Source organism: Macaca nemestrina, chromosome 10 (assembly GCF_043159975.1).
Source record: "Macaca nemestrina isolate mMacNem1 chromosome 10, mMacNem.hap1, whole genome shotgun sequence".
NCBI lineage: Eukaryota > Metazoa > Chordata > Mammalia > Primates > Cercopithecidae > Macaca > Macaca nemestrina.
Window position 1 is genome coordinate 73,497,404 of NC_092134.1, and position 20,091 is coordinate 73,517,494.

The 20,091-nt window shown below is 36.3% G+C and overlaps 1 long non-coding RNA gene across 1 annotated transcript in view; it reads left to right on the plus strand.

Annotated features, from left to right (window-relative positions):
- The window catches only part of LOC139356549 (uncharacterized), a 156,681-nt gene extending 141,996 nt beyond the window's left edge, over positions 1 to 14,685 (plus strand). Inside the window, exon 7 of the long non-coding RNA XR_011608552.1 lies at positions 14,460 to 14,685. This is a non-coding gene — a long non-coding RNA (uncharacterized lncRNA). The remainder of the gene's footprint in view (positions 1 to 14,459) is intronic.
- The last annotated feature ends 5,406 nt before the right edge of the window (positions 14,686 to 20,091 follow it).

The window sequence follows — 20,091 nt, forward strand, 5'->3', positions numbered from 1 at the left end:
AATTTCAAGAGAGGACAGAATGAGGAGTCTTCACAAAAATACTGTGTTAGAGACTAGGAGTTGCAATACCAAAATAAGAACAGAGATTTGAGTCTTGAATTTTTTTTTAAATATGCCTGTAGGAAAATTCAAGACTAGCGGCAAAACCAGGCAACCTAGGAAAAAGACAACCGGGTCATGTGTTTCAGGGTTAGTCTTGGGTTCAAATTAAGTTCAAGATTGGGGAGACTCTTAAAGTAGTAGGAGAATGTCAGATGTTAAGGTTTTAATGGTTGCAGAAACTCCAGGAGCTTAGAACAATTGGTGTGATGGTAATCGGAGTTAGAGCCTAAGAAATCAGTGCAAGAAATCCTGAAATTCGGGGAAATAAATAAGGCCATGGGTTATATATTTAGAACTCACTTAGAGTTCTAATTTTCCATTTCTCAATATAGCTAATGAGTCATCAAGTTCTATCAATTAGAACTTTTTAAAAACTCCTCTGTATGATCATTGCACTCGTCATTTCTCTCAATTAATACAAAAGCCTTCCTGTAGGTTTCACTGTGTCCTGCTTTAACTTCCTCTGTCATCCAAACATCAGGGAAAGTGACCTTTCCATTCTAGGAATTCTTATCTTAAAGCGATCAATGGCTTCCCATTTCCTTTAGGATGGATTGCCTTGACTCTGACAAATCCCTTACAACTACCTGATCCCAGTTGCTCTTAAGTGTGCTGGTATTCTCCAGAGAAGCCAGGGTGTCTCAGGGCTAATCAGCTTTACACACTTCACTGCCTCTGCCTCCATAAAGTGCCCTTCACCCACCTCCATATTTATCAGGTCAGTTTCCACTTGTTCCTCTAAACTAAACTCAGGCTTTATCCTATCTGAAAAGAGTCTTTGTTAGCCTCACATCTGCCTCCCCACGTCCTATTTTTCTTAAGTGTTGTTGTTTTTATGATCAAATCTATAATAACATATTAAGTACTATACTGTAGCTAGTGGTTTGTTAGTCTTTCTCACTATTCTGTGTGGTCAGGGTATTTTTCATTTGTCATTTGCCATACCTAGCACAGAAATCTTAAGTAGGTCTCAAGTAGGTTTTAAGTAGCTTTCAACTTGCAATCTAACTCCGAGATACTATCTATCCAGGACAGACTGTTGAGAAGAATCAAAATCATACTTCCCAAAGTAACAGGATTGATTAATGATGTCCATCTTGAGCCCTAGTTGTAGGAATAGCAACATGAACATCATATATTTGCTCTCTGTAGTCTAGCACATAATACATTCCCACAGTTTTGGGTGAATAGTTTAATGAAAAATATGCAGAAATTAAGAAAGAAGAGTAGTAACGTTACACAGGACCAAAAGCAAAACTGAGCTAATGTTGGCCCAAGGGCATTAAGCTTCTTCATGCCTGTGGACAAGATTATTACTGTTGGAATATGAAGATGGCTGAATCAATATATTTTGGTAATGCAGGAAGAGATCTTAAGGCTGGAGTGCAAATAACATGTTCTCAATATTCTAACTCCAAACACAAAGGAAGAATTGTCATAGCTAGCCAATGATATACACTAAAATGGAAGATTTTTGAATGGAAGAATAAAGCTTCTTGAGGATCTACTGAAGAGATAGATTTGTGGAATAATCAACATAACCATTTTCAGTGTCTCTGTAAAACTAAACTACTACAGTTATGGAAGTAGTTGAGTGAGGATGAGGGATGACTACCAATGCCCTTAGTAGACTCAAGACAATATTAAGGCAAGGTTCACCGATCTTAATATCTTATATACATATATACAGACATATGTGTGTATATATGTATATTAGATTTATGAAGCTAATAAAATTAAGATCATTATTTAAAACTAGAATTCAAAGAGACTTTGTTATGCTCACTAGCAACTCCATAATAAAGACAGAGCGAGAAAGTGCTGAAAAACTACCTATTGGGTCCTATGTTCACTATTTGGGTGACAGGTTTGATAGAAGCCCAAATTTTAGCATTAGTCAATATATCCATGTAACAAATCTGCCCATGTACCTCCTGAATCTAAAACTTTAATAATTTTAAAAGAAGCATCTATATACAAAGAGAAATAAACTTCTTGTTTTGTCTCTCACATTTAAGAAAATTCACTTTGTGTTTCTTGGCCTTTTTCTGCTTATTTGAAAAATGATGGTGTTGAAATAGGATGATCAACTTTTAATAACTCCTTTGTTATTAAATTCTTCAAATCTCATGAGTCATTTGGCTAACTAATAATACATTTACCTAACTAATAATACATTTACCTTATGCATATTACTCATCAATATTTTAAGATTAGTTGATATTAAGTCACAATTATTTTCAAAATTCTCATGTTATATAAAAAAGAAACAAAGCATTGTGTACACAAGATCGATTATTTTTAAAATGCATACTGTAAAATGATTTCATTCATTCATTATTAACTTGGCTTTTTTTTTTTTTTTTTTTTTTTTTTTAACTCCAAGTACTGTCAAATATATTACAAAATGGCTTGGTGAGCACAAATTTAAGGTGAGAGTTGGGTTGCCTGATCATTGCTGCTGATGCAGTGGGGTAGATATTTACCTCTTTTGTGAGGAAGAACTGCTTCTCAAAATCTCAATTCTTTTCCTTTGTTTGAGGATGGAGGTAGACAGAGCCCACCTCAAACAATAGAATCTGAAATTGCTTGATACTTGCCTTGCCCGCTTCCTCCAAAGCTGGCCAGAAGCTCCTGGAGAAACAACCTGGAGGCCAGCACTGGCAGCCTCAGAGGCAATGCAAACTTTTTCCAGGGCATAAGAGAAGGGTGCTGCCATTGGAGCTGGCGTGCAGTTCAGGAGGTGGCTGGGCCTCAGATATGCAGTCCAGGGCTTGGCAGCATGGCAGCAGGGTCCTCACTGAACTGGTTTCATCATGTTTAACTGTGGATATTGAAAACTTTCGATTGCTTTAGCCTTCTCAGTGAAACTGAATTACTCAATATTCTTACCATAAATTTATTTTGCTGCTTTAATAGATTGGAACCAGGCTATGATGCTTGCAGTTAATGTTCTGAATTGGGCCAAGTATGTATAGTCATAGACACTTGTGCAACAAATTTTAGTTGTGATTTTGACAAAATAGATTGATTACAGAAAAATCTGTTTTAAAGCATATATCTATTTAATAGTGTGTCTAGAATATTGAGTTGTCCAATACTTTATTAATGTGTGACATTGGGAAAAGTAGGGACAAAATCCTGCTTACCTCAAAAGACTGTTTTTAGAATTTAATTAAAAACATATACACAAAATATTTCACTGAAGTAAACATTTTATAAATATGATCTACTATTTATAATAAATGCATTCTAATGTTGCAATAGAAAGAATATACTTTTTTAGAATTAATTTGACATTTAAATTTTGCTTCTGCTTCATTCTGATAATGGTGACAATTTTTTTAACATTGTTTAAATAATTTGTTTAAATACCTCATCTTGTTTAAATCATTTGTTTAAATACCTCATCGTATGATTCACAGACTTACATATGTGAAATAACCTAGGTAAAAGGTTTAAACAAGTAATATCAGAAGCTACCTATTGTATACAATATTTTTTACAATATTAAGTCTTTACAAAACTTGATTTTATGGTGCGAAGGCTTGAGTCAGAGAGTTTAAGTGATTGCCTGGAGCTACACACCTAGTAAAGAGGACAATCTGTAATTAAACTCAAATCCATACAACTCAAAAGCCTTTGTAACTCATGCATGAGATGCATACTAAGTACTGAATACACTTTAGTTCCTATACTGTTTTCTTCTTAATTTGAACAAATATATTTACTTGATAAAAAGATGGTGGGGGGAAGCTGAGTGATAAATTATAACAACAGACAAGTGACTGGAGATCATTGGTCTCTTGTTGTCTCTGCCCAAGGATTAGAACATGCAAGGTTCTAATTAGATGCAGTGTCAGAAGGTCATGTACACTCATAAGAGACTTCGAGTGAAATCTCCTTTTCTTCACATCTCACTCTAATAATGTGTCTGGCTTCCATTTACCTTTCTGTATAATAGAGGTACTATTGGTATCTTTATATGGAATGAATGAAATAAATATCAACTGTACCTAGACTGAAAATAAAAGATATTAAGTTTCCTTTTATTAGGAGAAAATAATACACAATTGGAATCCTCGACCCAACTAAAACAGCATCTAATTTAGCTAGACTTGGGGCATCAGCAAAAACTGTGAACACTGTAAGTCAAAAATAAAATTCTAAGCCCCATCAGCCAACTGTATGGACCCCTCTTCTAAGCTAAGGGCATTCCAAACTTAACGTGAAACACAAGTTTGGGTCGTGATGGAAATGGGTGGTCAGACATACCTCATTATGCCCTCCTCTCTTTGGAATTCAGGCACAACTGACCAGTATTAACATTAAAAGAAACCTTAGGACAATCTATTATTTTTGAAACCTGCTACCTGGAGACTTCTTTTACAAAATATAAACCTTGGTCTTCACAACCTGTTATCTTAACCAACAAACTCCCTTCTATTGATTCCAAGTCTTTAGATAAACTCTTTCGGGCAATTGCCGATCAGAAAATCTTGGAATCTACCTATGACCTAGAAGCCCTCCATCCGGCTTTGAGTTGTCCTGCCTTTCCAGACTGAACCAATGTACAGCTTACATGTATTGATTGATGTCCTGTGTCTCCCTAAAACATATAAAACCAAGCTGTAACCCTACCACCTTGAGCACATGTTCTCGGGACCTCCTGAGTCTGTAATAGGCATGTCCTTGATCTTGGCAAAATAAACTTCTAAATTGATTGAGATCTGTCTCTGATACTTTTGGTTTACAACTCCAATAGTAAACAAACCGTTAAGCTTAGTCTCTGCAATTATCAGAAAATTGGATGACCATTATGTATGTTGCTTTAGTTTTCTATGGTTCGTCAATGCAGCAGATATACAGAACCACGACTAGACATTCTGGCTTCATGGCATCATTCATTAAGACAATTGGCAGGGAAAACTCATCTAATTCATGTATTGGTTTGAATTATCCTAGGATACATTGATGTGTATTTGTACAAAATTGTTTTTTTCTGCCATTTAAACTCTTTCATAAAGTGAGTATTCAGTTTGTCTGCTTTCACTTATTTTAGACCCCAAAGTATTCAGCCTTGATTTGTCATCCCCCAAATCCAAACAAGCACATGCAAACCGACCTGTTGTTTCAGGTCCTAAATACTTTTACATTTTTCCTCTTCCAGCTTTACCACATAGGCTGATGTCAAGCTCATATCATCTCTCGCAACTACAGCCTCCTATTGACCCCACCTGCATTCAATACTGGGCCTGTCAAATGCAGTCTCCACACAATTCATGGAATGATCTACATAGATGCAAATTTGATCAGGTCATTCCCAGGTTTAAAACCTCAACAACCCCACATAGCCTGAGGCTAAAACTAAGTCTCCTTAACAGGACAGAAAAGTGAAAAGTTACCATATTTTAACCCCTCATGCCACTTTATCTTATATTTTATACTCAAGTGACACGGAACTACTTGCAAAGTCACAGACATGCTATGCTAGTTCTTACTCCCATGTCTTTGCTCATGTTATTTTCATGCCTAGAATGCTTTTATTGCACCTTTGGTCTAGCTAACCCTCATCATCCTGTAATATTTAGCTTTGGCATTATTTCCTCCAAGAAGTTTTCCTCATCTTTCTCTCACCACCAGGCTGATTAGGTGCTTCCACAGCATTTTGTGTGTATCTCTGTTGCTATCATTTCCTCGATAAAAAGTAAAACAATCAACTTGCCTATTTACTTTCGCCTACTTTTCTGAGAACTCCTTTAAAACAGAAGATATATGATCATCATCTTTTATGTCAGCACCTAGCACAATGCCTGAAATGTTGCCTAGAAGATGTACAATAAATGTTTGATTAAATGAATATGCTCGTGGCATAATCTGCCAGAAAATTTGTTTTCTGCTCAAATTTAAATGCCTTAGTGAAATTTTTCACATTTATGAGCTGATTCATATTTTGCTTCAAGTCCAGTATGAAAGCATTACAGTCATAGAAGACTTACCAGTTAGCAAAGCTCTGTTCTTGGTACTAGATACAAATGCAGATGGACCCCTTGAGAGCTTGCCTTGCAATTAACATTCCTAGAGGAGATTTGGATGGAATTTTTATATTGAGTTCTTTCAACTTTGGGGGGTTTTTACAATGAACTAATTTAAGTCAACTTTAAATATGTCCCACCAAATTCTCTGGCAAGGGCAATGTGGTCTTGCTAACAGCAAAAAAAAAGCCTGAAACTGGGTCGTCTTGGATATAAAGAAAAAAAACATATTATTTTTCAAAAAGAATGAGTAATGAATAAAAGGCTGATAATGGTTTATTTAAAAGAAAGAAAAGAAATAAAATTCAAGAAGCTATTCAAAAGTCCCAGATTTCATACCAAAGACATAATGGTCTATTCTCATATAAATAAGTTCATTACAATGAAAAGAAGAGTAACCTTTTTCCCTTCTGAGTTCAAGTCTCTCCAGCAATGGCTGAACTCTTATTCATTAGTTGACTAATGATGAAAGCTTACTTTTTACTAACACTGTATAAAGGCCAAAGGCAGACCTTTGCAAGGGTAAGAACTGGGCTCAGCATTATGTGTTAAAGGAAATAAAAATCAAAGCAATTTAGACCAGGAGAAAGAGCTTTCAAAGAATAGCATTATCTTTAGAAGTCCTAAGAGTAGCTCCTCTTTTTTGTGATCCAACTAGTCAACAAATAATTACTGAGGAAATCACATGTGAACAGCACTCAGGGTATGGGGCAGGGGAGGGGGACAGGGAGGATAAACAATAGAACAAGGGAGCCCTTTTTACATGTCAGGCATGGTTCTAAGTACTTTGCATAAATTAACTCATTAATGATTCACAACCCAAGGAGGCAAGCACTATTATTATCTACATCTTACTTATGTGAAAATGGAGCTGCAGAACTGAAATAATGTGCCCGGTTTTCAGCTTGTACTCTGACTGCAGTGTCCGGGCTGGGGGTAAAATGATTAGGACAGAAATAGACATCACTCCATGAGTGCCAGTGCCACTCATGAAAATAAAAATATGGGCACTTGTAGAGTGATTTCTGTTCCTGTGATATTCATATATTTGTCTTAGTCACCACATCATCCCTGGCAGGAGAAAAGCGTTTGGCAAATTGGAGGCACTCGGCAAATATTTACTGAGTCAATTAATTAAATAAAGGCATCATTTTAGAGGGTTCAGAAAGATAAAAGAAAACGGGAAGAGAACAAATTTATTGACTGGCCTTCTTTGGGATGGACACTATCACTCCTCAATCAGTAGCTTGGTGGTGTTGTTATGAACAAGGATTCTGGTACTAGACTAGCTGGTTTTAAATCCTACCTCTGCCACCCTCTAATCATGTAGAGTTGGGGACACCTACTCTCCCTATGCCTCACTGCCCTCATCAGTAAAATGGGGATAACAGTAACTACTCAAAACATTAATATGAAGATTAAATAAGTGAATACACCAAAATGTTTATTAGAATAGTACTTTTGCAATATTAGCTATTATTGCTGTTAGCTACATTTAATTTAACCATAATTAACCATATTTAATACCCTAACTAGAGAAGAATCTAAATCAGCTCTGCTTTGGACAGTGTATGGCCTGTAATAAATGTTTACATTTCCATTGATCATTAGAATATCTGTTTTTATCAAGACTGAGTAATATAAATGTTCCTTGACAAGTGACACAGATCCTGTACTCTCAGGTTCCATATGTTTGAATTAAATCTGTGTGAGAGCAGTAGTGGCCTAAAATCATACTAGGGGACATCTGCTTAACAGCTTGTTGAGAGCATCAGACAGGCCTTAAGAGAGAGCCCAGTGAATTGAAGCTTACCTGTTAGCTGACATTGTAATTGGAAGTTCTCAACAGAGCAACAAAGTAATCAACAGTCATTGAAAATGGATGGCCCTTTAATTCTGAGCAATGGTCCCTCTGGACCACGATTCAAGCAAAATGACACAACAGCACAGGGCAGTCTGCCTTACTGACTTCAATGCTATGTTCCTAGGCGAAAGACAGACCAAATGATGATGCATTTTTCATCTCTTCCCAACTCTTAATTTTTTCTTTAAGTCTTTTTTTGGTTTTGTTTTTGTTTTATATTTTTGATACGGAGTCTCTCTCTGTCCTGCAATGGTGCGATCTCAACTCACTGCAAGCCCCGCCTCCCAGGTTAAAGTGATTCTCTTGCCTCAGCCTCCTGAGTAGCTGGGATTACAGGCACATGCCACCAAGCCCGCTATTTTTTGTAGTTTTTGTAAAGATGGAGTTTTATTATGTTGACCAGGCTGGTCTTGAACTCCTGGCCTCAAGTGATCCACCCAACTCGGCCTCCCAGAGTGCTGGGATTACAGGTGTGAGCCACTACACCAGGGCATTTTTTTTTTCTTTTAAAATACTTGTTTTTATAGGAAGTAACTATTGTGTTTCTCTATGGTGGGGGTGGGGGGTAGAATGGAGATTCTCTGGCCATCTATAATTCATTCTAAGGACAAAAAGGATTCAGGTCTCAAGCTTTTTAGCAAACTCATTTTCTCTATACGGTAAAATCAAATAATTTTCATCCTCTCTCCAAGGTTGATTTATTTCATCCCTGAATCAGTGGAAAAGAGGCACATTAAATGATAATCATATGCTCAATTTCAGGTTGTTAGACTCTCACTGTTGACCTTTGTATGTTAGCCTGTTTATGGAAACAAATCATGGGGAATGCAGTCAGCAAATTTAGGCCTTTATGAAAAAAGGAAATAAAGCTTCAGACTGAAGCAAGAGGCTATGATAAAAGCACTTGCTGCACAAATATATTTAGTCAGTAAGACAGTGAACTAGAAAACCAAATTAGGATCTTTAATATAAAAATCTAGAGCTTAGTGGGAAAGGCTTAAAGAGAAAACTCACTGAGCTAGTAGAGTGATTTGTTGTAGAAAGCAATCCCATTGAACATGATGTAGATTTATTTCCTAGTCTGAAAGAATATAGAAGAGAGTTACAGGACAAAATAAAGCTTCTACAACTCTTGACTAAGGATACTTGGGAGACAAACAGAAAATAATAACATTTAAATTTGAAGAATGTCAATTTTTCATTTTTGATCCAAAGTAGAAAAAAGGGACATATCAACATACTGTATACATTTAAATATAAAATTTGAAATGCTATACTTACTATATTATCCCAAGAATAAAACAGTGTATATATTTCCAGATGCTTGCCTGAAATTTCTTAAATTTTTTTTTTTTGTCAAAATGAGAACAAATAAATTATTATATTGGAAGTCGTAAATGGGTAAAGGATTCTAGAATACTAGGAGAGAAACAGAGTAAATTGTACCAGTTGTTATTCACAAATAAAGCTTACACAATTCTCATTAGAAAGATAATTCCAATAGTCTATTAGTTGAGGCATTTTAGACACAAAATACTTTGTCTGATATTAAGACTTCTTGGCAAGGAATGGCATTTGAAAACCTGGAAAAGCCTGCCTTACTGTGTAAGTTTAGTAAGAGAAACCAAAAAAGGGTAGTAAGCTGAATGGACTTTATGTCTAGGGTGAAAGAAAGTATTTGTAGCAGCAACATATCAGAGCTAGAGAGATAGTCATGAATATTGAGAAGTTTTAAAGCACAGATGGTAAAATGAAAAAGGACAGATATGAGACTCCTCTATATACAAAAACAAATACAAATTCCAGAAATAAGTCATAGTGCCAAAAGTGGAGGGTCTTGAGCTACAGAAATGTTAGAAGGAAGTAAGAAGTGGACAGATGTATGAAAGGAGAGCCTCAGAGGATTCCACGGCTGAGGTGATTCTGAAGTCTCTTCTCCATAGACAGACCACCCAGTTCCATGCTCTTCTTCAAAGAGGTTTTTCTGGTAGTACAGAGGGATTACAAATGCAACTAAACACCGTCATTCATGAGGACCGTAAGAGCTTTCCCCATAGCAGGATGCAATCATAATTGTTAATTCAAGTAGATGAAGCATTCATTCATCCTCCCATTCATTCCGCAAAAATAATGCATGGAAAAGGATTTGCACAGTACCTGGCAAATAGTCGTTCTCATTAAAGGGTGACCAACATAATTCTTTTCCTTCTTCCTTATTAGTATTATATTAGTATTAATATTAAAATTATTATTACTACTATTCTTATTTTTACTCACTGCCAAATTCTTGTTCTAGACAACCAATTATTAAGAGCAATAACTATGATTAACTTTTTTTTCCATTAGCACCTGATATTGCATACAAGACATAGCTGACTGGCATTCAATGACTGTTGAATAAAGACATTAATGATGGAAAGACAAAATACAGATGTCTTTGCGAAGGTGCAGCTTAAGGGCTTGTAGGCACCTATAAATCAGTGTGATTAGTGCTTTAGTAGAGATCTGCACAGGGGGTTGTCAGATCACAGAAGATAATTAATTAACCCAGGGAAGTTAGGAAGCAAGACACTCAGAGAAGACACAGCATATTTGGAGAGTAATAAAATAGAACTGCTAAAAATGAATAATACAACCACTGAAACTTAAACAGACAAAAACAAAGCAATTTAAATGTTGAAGAGAAGATGAAGCATAGGGAAAGAAAAACTTAAAACTTAATGACCCATAATATTCTTGAAATTAATTTAACAAATATTTATTGAGAAGCTACTATGTGCAAAGGTTTATTCCAGGTACCAGGGTTACATGAACTAACAAAGCAAAGTCTACCATCATGTTTCTAATTCAAATGGAGGAAGCAGATAATAATCCAAAAACCACCAGAAAATATTTATAAACATAATATAGAAAGAAGCACAATAACAAGGAGTTAAAGGGGTAAGGAGGCAATGCCAGCCTGCTGGTGATGGTAGTATTAAGAACTTATTATATAAAAGTTAATAAGCAAAAGCCTCTATAAGAATATGACTTTAGAGCAGAGAGTTACAGGAAGTGAGGGATCAAATGACTCAGATATCTGGGGGAAACAGATTCTCAGAAGGAAATTACAGATGCAAAGATCTTGAAGCAAGAATGAACTCTGACAGAAAGAGGAAAAAATAATCACTCAGAAATAGGCTGAGTGGTGGTTACAAGGGAGTCAGCTAATCTCCTTCTATGCATGGTAGATAATTCTTGTCTCATGATTGTCTTTGCTGAAACTTGTTTTTATCTTTCTTTAGAAGGGTTGGACCAAACTTGGTTTCTGCTTATGCAGTTGTTTAGTTCACTTTCAAATGTACATATTTATAAACACATTTTATTGAGGCTTTGCTAAATGGCTGTTTCTCACTTTTTTTTTTTTCCTGGGGACTGGCTTTTCTCTCCAGGTGGCTCCTCACCTTTCTGATAATGTCTTTCTGATACGAGTTCTATGTTCTTTGTTCATTTGTCTCTCTTGTGCGCGATCATGGTTCTACCATATTTATGATGTTGTTTTGCCTTTGCACTCTCTGTTATTGTACTAATAAAGGAAGAGGAGAGAGATCATCTTTCATAGGAAGAGCACTTTTCTCATTAGGGCAGAATCATGATGCCTGTGTATTAAGACTTCATGGCTTAACTGCTTTGTGCCTTCTGCCCGGGGATGATAGTGCCATATCCAGACAATCTGAATATGTGATCCTATCAGCAAACATATCTATTTTGTGGCAATGGAGTCATCATGTACAATAACTTGCTACTATTGAGCATTAAACTCATTAAATGAAAAAAAAAAATGCCCAGCGCATCCTCTATAACAAAGACCTACTATCCTGGGAAAAAGAGCTTCCCAGAGTTTTATCACACCCAACAGGAGCGGCGTTTACCCAAGGGAACTTCATTCCCATCTAGCATTTCTGTCTCACCTGAAAGGGGAGAACAAAGCTAGGAAATACTGGTGTAGATCCCAGCCCAGGAACACAGGTCTAGTAAAGGACTAAGATGCCATCATAAGATTATAGAAGGATTCCTTTAATATACATGCTACCACCACATCAATAGGGTACTAGTATATACAATAATAGTAATAGTGGAGTACAGTTTAAAAACTGCAAGGCACAGATACTCTTTACATATGAGTTTTTAGGAAAGTCCAAAGACAGTAGAGAATAAAAAACAGAATCTCATAGAATATGAAGTCTCTGGAACACATAGCTAAAGCAAATGTTGAACATAGTACAACTGCTAGCCAAATTAACATAAAACCTCACACAAATGGCCATATACCACCATTCTTATTATCTAATACAACACGTAAGGCTTTCAACAACAAAACATTTCAACAAAAGTAAAACATGTTAAAGAACAAGAAACATCAGTTCAATATTTAAAAATACCATTTACAACAGCACCAAATACATAGAGAAGCTGCATGTGGAAAACTACCAAACTTCGATGAAAGAGATCAATGCAGATCTAACAAATGGAAGGATATTTTATGTAAATATTCCACCAGATTCAATATTGTTGAATGTCAGTTCTTCCCAATTTTATCTATAGAGTCAATGCAATCCCAACAAAAATTTCAGCAGGCTATTTATAAATATTCACGAGCTCATTCTAAAGTTTACACGGAAAATCAAAAGACCTAGAACAACCGACCTAATACCGAGGGACTTAACACTAGTTGATTTCAGGACCTACTCTAAAGCTACAATAATCAAAAGAGATTGGTATCAACAAAAACAACCAAAAATAGGCACATAGCCAGAAGTGGTGGCACACACCTGCAAACTCAGGAGGCTGAGGTAGGAGAATTGCTTCAATCCGGGAGGCAGAGGTTGCAGGTTGCAGTGAGACAACTCTGTTGCCCACTGCATTCCAGCCTGGGCAACAGAGGGAGAGTCTGTCAAAGAAAAAGAAAAAAAGCCCATAGATAAGTCAGTGAGAATAAAACCCAAGAAATATACCAAAATGAATGTGCTCAACTGATATTTGAAGAAAGAGTAAAAGCAATTCAACGAAGAAAATATTGCATGTTCAGATAATTGAATGTCTGTATGAAAAAGGGGAGAAGGACATCTAGACACAGACTATACACTTTTCACAAAATTTAGCTTGAAATACCTTGCAGACTAAATGTTAAACTATAAAGCTTCTAGAAGAAAACAAGAAAATATCTCAGTGACATGCGTTATGGAAATTTTTTAGAATAACACAAAAGGCCCAATTTGTGAAAGAAAAACTAATAAAAGACTTAATTAAAATAAAAACTTTTGCTTTATGAAAGTCATTGTTAAGAGAACAAAAAGATAATACTAGGAAAAAATATTTGGAAAATACAGATCTGATAAAGAATGTGTGTCTGAAATATACAAACACTTAAAAATAAAAAAGCAAGCAACCTAATTTAAAAATGGGCAAGAAATCCAGAGGCACTGCAATATAAAAGATAAACAGATGGAAAATAAGGATATAAAAGAATACCCAACATCATTTTCCATTAGGGAACTGCAAATCGAAACAATAATGACATTCCAGTACACACCTATTAGAATGGCTAAATTCCAAAAAACTGACAATACCACATACTGGCCAAGATATTGAGTGACAGAAATTGTCATTTACTGCTGGTGGGAAAGAAAAATCATACTGCTACTTTGGAAGACATTTTGGCAATTTCTTTCAAAGTTAAACAAAGCTTACTATATATCCAGTAATTTTTTCCTAGACATTTATACAACCGATTTAAAACATAAGTCTATAGAAAAACATGCACACAAATGATTTTAACAGTTTTTTTTTCATAATCACCAAAATCTAGAAGGTGATTTTTCATAATCATCAAAATGGCCTGCAATAGGAGAATAGATAAACTATGGTATAGCCATGTATTGGAATATTATTTGACAATAAAAATAAATTAGCTATGAAGCCACAAAAATACATACATGAACCTTAAATATGTATTGCTAAATGGAAAAAAAAAATCTGAAAGGGCTACATACTGCATGATTCCATTTATATGACACTCTGGTAAAGACACAACTATACAGACTCACAATATCAGTGACTGCCTGGGGCTGGAGGAGAAAAGGGTAGGGCTAAAAAAGGGACAGGTGATCTCCTATAGTGGGGAAATTATTTTGTATTATATTGTAATTGTAAATATATAACTATGCATTTGTCAAAACTCATAGAGCTTTCCAGGACAAAGAAGAATGTTAATATATGCAAACTTTAAAAATCATTTAGCAGGTAAGAGGATCTCAAGATGGAATGCAGAATGGGACAAAACAATCTAATTGTACTACAAAGACACTAACTCAATTGAAAAGGAGAAAAGTTTTGGAAATGAGTGGACTGTAAGACTAAAGGCAAAAGGAACTATACTTCAGCACTACATTTGAGTTAATCATTTTTTTTCTCATAAGGGCACAGATGAACAACTTTGAAATCACTCTACATGTATACTGAAAAGTAAATAAACGGATAACAAGTGGTTGAAACCAAGTTCTCATTGCTGGAGTGGGAATTTTCAGACGTGCAAGGAGAGGAGACCAGTATGATTCATGTGGTAATGGATTAAAGTTTGAGATATCACTATGATCTCATTTTTAACAATATAAATGCAAATGGTTACATATAGAAATATGTATCGATAAGCAGATGTACATGGGTTACATGCACCGGTTAATTTTATGTGTCAGCTTGACTGGACTAAGGAACGTCCAGAGAGCAGGTAAAATGTTATTTATGAGTGTATCTGTGAGTATTTCTAGAAGATATTACCATTTGAATCATAGACTGAGTACAGAACATCACCCTCACTAATGTAGGTGAACATCATCCAATAGGGTGAGGACCCGAAGAGACAAAAAAGGCAGAGGAAGGGTTTTTTGAGCTGATACTTTCATCTTCTTCTGTACTCTGACATTGGTGTTGCTGGTTCTCAGGCTTTCAGATTTTGGTCAGATTTTACACCTGTGGGCCCCAGTTCTCAGGTCTTTGGGCTGAATCACACTACCCACTTTCCTTGTTCTCCAGTTTAGAGATTGCAGACTGTGGCGCATCTTAGCCTCTATTGGGAGTTGTAATCCAAATGGTGTAATTTGAGCAGGCCTCTTTGAAAAGCTGACATTTGAATTGTGGCTTAAAGGAGATGAGGAGGTGAAGACAGGAGCCACAGTAGATATCTGGTAGAAGTATGTTTCTAGGAGAGAGAAATATGGGTGGGAACGCCTAGAAATGGGTGGTGTTTGGCATCCTCAGAGAGAAGTGAGAAGGTTATAGAGGGAACAAGGTAGCAAGACGTGAGGTCACTCAAAACGATTGATTGTGGATGCACAGATCTTGGAAGACCTCTGATTTTTACTCTGAAAAAAAAATAGGACCCTTTGATTTATCTCATTTTATTTTATTTTATTTATTTTTTGAGACAGGGTCTTGCTCTGTTACCCAGGCTGGAATGCAATGGAACAATCTTGACTCACTGCAGCCTCGAACTCCCAGGCTCAAGTGATCCTCCCACTTCAGCCTTCTGAGTTGCTGGGATTATAGGTGTGTGTCACATGCTTATTTTTTTAAAAACATTTTATAGAGATAGTGTCTCCCTATATCGCCTAGGTTGGTCTTAAACTTCTGGGCTCAAGTTTTCTTTATGCCTTGGCCTCCCAAAGTGCTGGGATTTCAGGCATGAGCCACTATGCCTGACTTATTTTATTTTAACAAGAGGGATAGTTAGGAAACATCATGAAAAAATCATGTGAGGGAGGCAAGAAACAGAAAGACTATGTTTATATTGAGAGATGTGTCTCTAAAGAGCTATGGCATTGTGATCTTTATCCACATGAAATATAGACAAATTAAATTCAAGTAACTAGTTTGAGTCATCTAACTTCAGCCGGGAAGCAGGCAATCCATTTAACCTTACTGATGGTAACAATGCTTCTAGCGAATGAAGAAGAGGGGTCTCTGTAGAATCTCTAGGAGTCAGCAGTGATACCCACCTCAGGCTTAGCAACCACAGAGTAACCCACTGGCACTCAGCCGCCAGCAGCTGTTTTAGAGTCCTCCATTGCCGGGGGATAAACCTAACTTCCCTCTCCAACGGAAAGGTTAGGGACCAAAACTAGACTTGTGGAGTGACGATGCCCTTAAGATGCTTTCAATTATCTTGACGAAAGGCATCCTTTGAAGGAAAGAAAGGTTTTCTCACTAGAGGAGAGAGAAGATTTTGGTAAAATATCTTCAAAGTTAAAATAAGTACAATGTTATTTTTATCACAAACTAATGACCCAGGTTATATAATTGTATTTCAGCATAAGCTTCCCAAGCATATATGGTCTTCCCATCTTACAAAATACTCTCATTATCTATGTTGAAGGATAAAGTGGTATAATTTTATTTTATTTTATTTTTCTGATGGAATCTCACTCTGTCCCCAGGCTGGAGTGCAGTGGCATGATCTCGGCTCACTGCAACCTCCGCTTCCTGGGTTCAAATGATTCTCCTGCCTCAGTCTCCTGAGTAGCTGGGACTACAGGCACTCACCACCACACCCAGCTACTTTTTGTGTTTTTAGTAGAGATGGGGTTTCACTATGTTGGCCAGGATGGTCTCAATCTCTTGACCTTGTGATCGGCCTGCCTTGGCCTCCCAAAGTGCTAGGATTACAGGTGTGAGCCACTGCACCCGGCCAGGATAAAGTTTAAAGGACAGTAGAAATGGTTAATACAATGAAGGCCTCCTAATCAAAGTGCTGTCTTTCTATCCCACTGAGTTTCAATCACAATCTGCATGAGAATTCTTGGTTTGCCCAATTGCTTACCCTGTACAATTATTTTATAATGGAGAACAGTTTACTCAGGTAGTCCAGAATTATAGTGGTTAAGAAACCAGACAGGAGAAAGCCGAAGAATATACATGGATGAATAAATGGGAGGATGGATGGATGGATGGATGGATGGATGGATGGATGGATGGATGAAAAGGAACAAAAGAAGGAAGAAAGGAGTGGGGGAGGGAGGAAAGGAAGGAAGCAAAGAAGGATGGAAGGAAAGGAAGGAAGGAAGGAAGGAAGGAAGGAAGGAAGGAAGGAAGGAAGGAAGGAAGGAAGGATTATTAATACATAGATGTATATCTCACCTCCGTTATTTTTGCAATATATTCCCATTTTTGTGTGTAATTTACTGGGAAGAAGAGAAGGTGGTGAACTGCAGAGAAATATTAAAATATATTTAATACCTTCAATGTCAGTACCAACACAAATTATGAAACCATTTTACTTTAAAGCAGGTTTGCATGAGGAATTTTTGTCAGAAGTACGTAATCAGATAATTTCTCCCAAATTAGAAAGATTCTGCATCCCTGAAGAGGGCACTGCTACAAATTAGGATATGGTGAAGAAAAAAGATTATATTATGAATGACAATAAAGACTAGACAACAAGAATTGTTTGCAATCATTTAAAAGGCAATCCATTTAAAGCACATTGAAAGCTGCCCTTACTCAAGTGTTGGGTCAAGAACAGAGAAACCAGGGATATCCTAGCCCAGGAGGCTATTTCATGAAATTGTGACAAGGCACTTCCTCTAGGCAGGCATATAGCCTTAAGCAGGCACATGGCTTGGTTCATGGAGTATGGAATGGATTTCATCACATGTGTCCACTAGGCCAAATACCCCTGAATACAGGACCTGAATATTACAAGACCAAAAACTGGGTGAAGAGAGAATGCTCCTCCTGCTTTACTCTCAGTAATAATTTGCTGAAAGCTCTCAGAGCCACTACAGTAGCACTGAACCTGAGCACTGGGTGTGAAAGTTAAAAAACTACTCTCCAGGAACTTAAAAAGAAAAAGAGTCTTACACATAGACAATGGAAGCTAACTGGCATATACAGGAAAGAGAGGAAAGGGGATTCTGGCTACCATTTAACTTTTGTAATTAGATACCATTTTCACTGACATCAGCTTCTGGTGGCAGAGGTGGTACCAACTCTTAGTATACACCTTGCAGAGTTACAACCAAATGTTATATTTTACATCTATGCCTCATAAGAAACATGAAGAGGAAATAATTATTGAAGCTGCATAGGCAGGAGAAATGTGTTTTCCTCTTGTCCACACTCAGTAAAGCATTAACAGAATATTAGTACTTATATTTAGTTTTTCATGACAGTGAACCTAGGAGTCACTAGAGACCAACTGCTGGGTTACTCTCTCTAGAATGTCACTGATTAGAGAACTAAGTGTTAACCATATGTTACTTTATTTGTTCACTTCTTTCTTTGAGGAAATAATTGAAAAAGACATAGAATCACTCAGGGTTTTCATATTTAGAGTATGTTGATGGATCCTGAAGGATAGAAAATGAAAAGTGAGTTGAACAACTTAACCAGAGAAAATCCACTATATGTCAGATGTAACATTACACAATGAGAATATAATGGTTAATGGGATACTGACCTACTCTGGAGAACTTAGCAATCTGGAGCAGTAGATGAAGGTGACTTTCATAGCACTCTGTCTGTACGAGACTGTGCTAGCTGCTTCAGACACATATGTGATTTACTCTACAAAAGACCCAGTGAGAGAGGTATTTAATTATTCCTTCTATATAGAGGAAATTGAGGATGAGAGGACTATAACTTGTCCAGCATAAAAGAGATGGAGCTGTGATTCAAACTCAGTATGATTGACGTGAAGTTTATCTACTTTATTAGTCTCTTCTAAGTTCAAAACTTATCCTTTTATTAACTCTTTTTTACTTGAGTTTATATTATGATAATTATTGAGGTTAATTTTATTATAGGACTATGGCTTTGAGTGGAGGTTTCATCTACTAATTAGGCATATTAACATAAAAGCACACAAGACATTGTGCTTATTATCACTTGACCTCTGTATAGTCACTGTTAATGAACTTGTCAAAATACTATCCAAGTTCAACCATTAAAACTTTAATTTTAAAGTTAGATACAATTTTAAGGTTAGAGAGGTTATGTGAGGTGACATTCTAGCTTTTATTTACATCAATGAATATAAATAATCCAGTGTTGTTAAAGGGCAAATCTGTGTGAATTGGTACTCAAAAAGTAAATGTACAACATGAATTTTAATTCTGAAGTCCCTACTTTTTTTATTAATATACTTGAGAGAGACTTGAAAGTAATGAGAAGTTATTTTTTTTTTTAACCATAGCTTAGCCTTATAAAACAAACCTCTTCAAGTGGTACATGAGTTTATTCTTTAACTACCTTTCATACATAACAGTCTTTATGACGGCATTATTTAACATCTGAGTGCCAATAGTTTACCTTCTGTTGTGTGAAGAAGAAGCCACAGCTTTTTTGGCTTCCAATCAGTAATAAAGTGTGCAGGAGTGTAACAGATGCTGACTATTTAGTTGTGCAGTTTGAGGTATTGCAGGAGGATTGAGCTGCCACACGCTGTCCTAGACAAACACGCTGAGTGCCATGTGCAAGACATATTTCAAATAATGTTTTCTCCACATCATTTCCAGGATGTAAAAATGCAGAATCTGGAACCTAAGGCAAAACAGTAGTGTGAAGACATGATGTCAAGTATTTTATCACCATAGTTATTCTAAATTTTCCGTGATACTTTTCCTATAACCTTCTCCCTCTGCAACTTCAAAGCATTAACTTCTTCATACTCCATACCCGGTTCAGAAAAATATACCTCCTCATTTACAAGGAGCAAAACAGATGAATTAGATTTTTCCAATATAGCATTAGGTGGGATGTTTTCCAAAGTCTGAATGTATGATAAAGGGAGAAATTTGTTCCTTTTAATACGTTGATGCATCCTCTTGAGACAAAGGACAACAATTATGGAATCTTGGAACTTAAAATTCCCATGTAATTTCACCTACTTGACTTATGGATGAAAGAACCAAAATGTAGATGGTGGAAGAGCCAATAGCAGAATCTACTTTCCTTGCCTTCCAGTTTAGCTTTTCTGTATAGCTCCAAGAAGGGTGTTTGCACATCGCATTTCCATCACATTGGAAATATGGAAACCAAAAAATATTTGCTAGCATA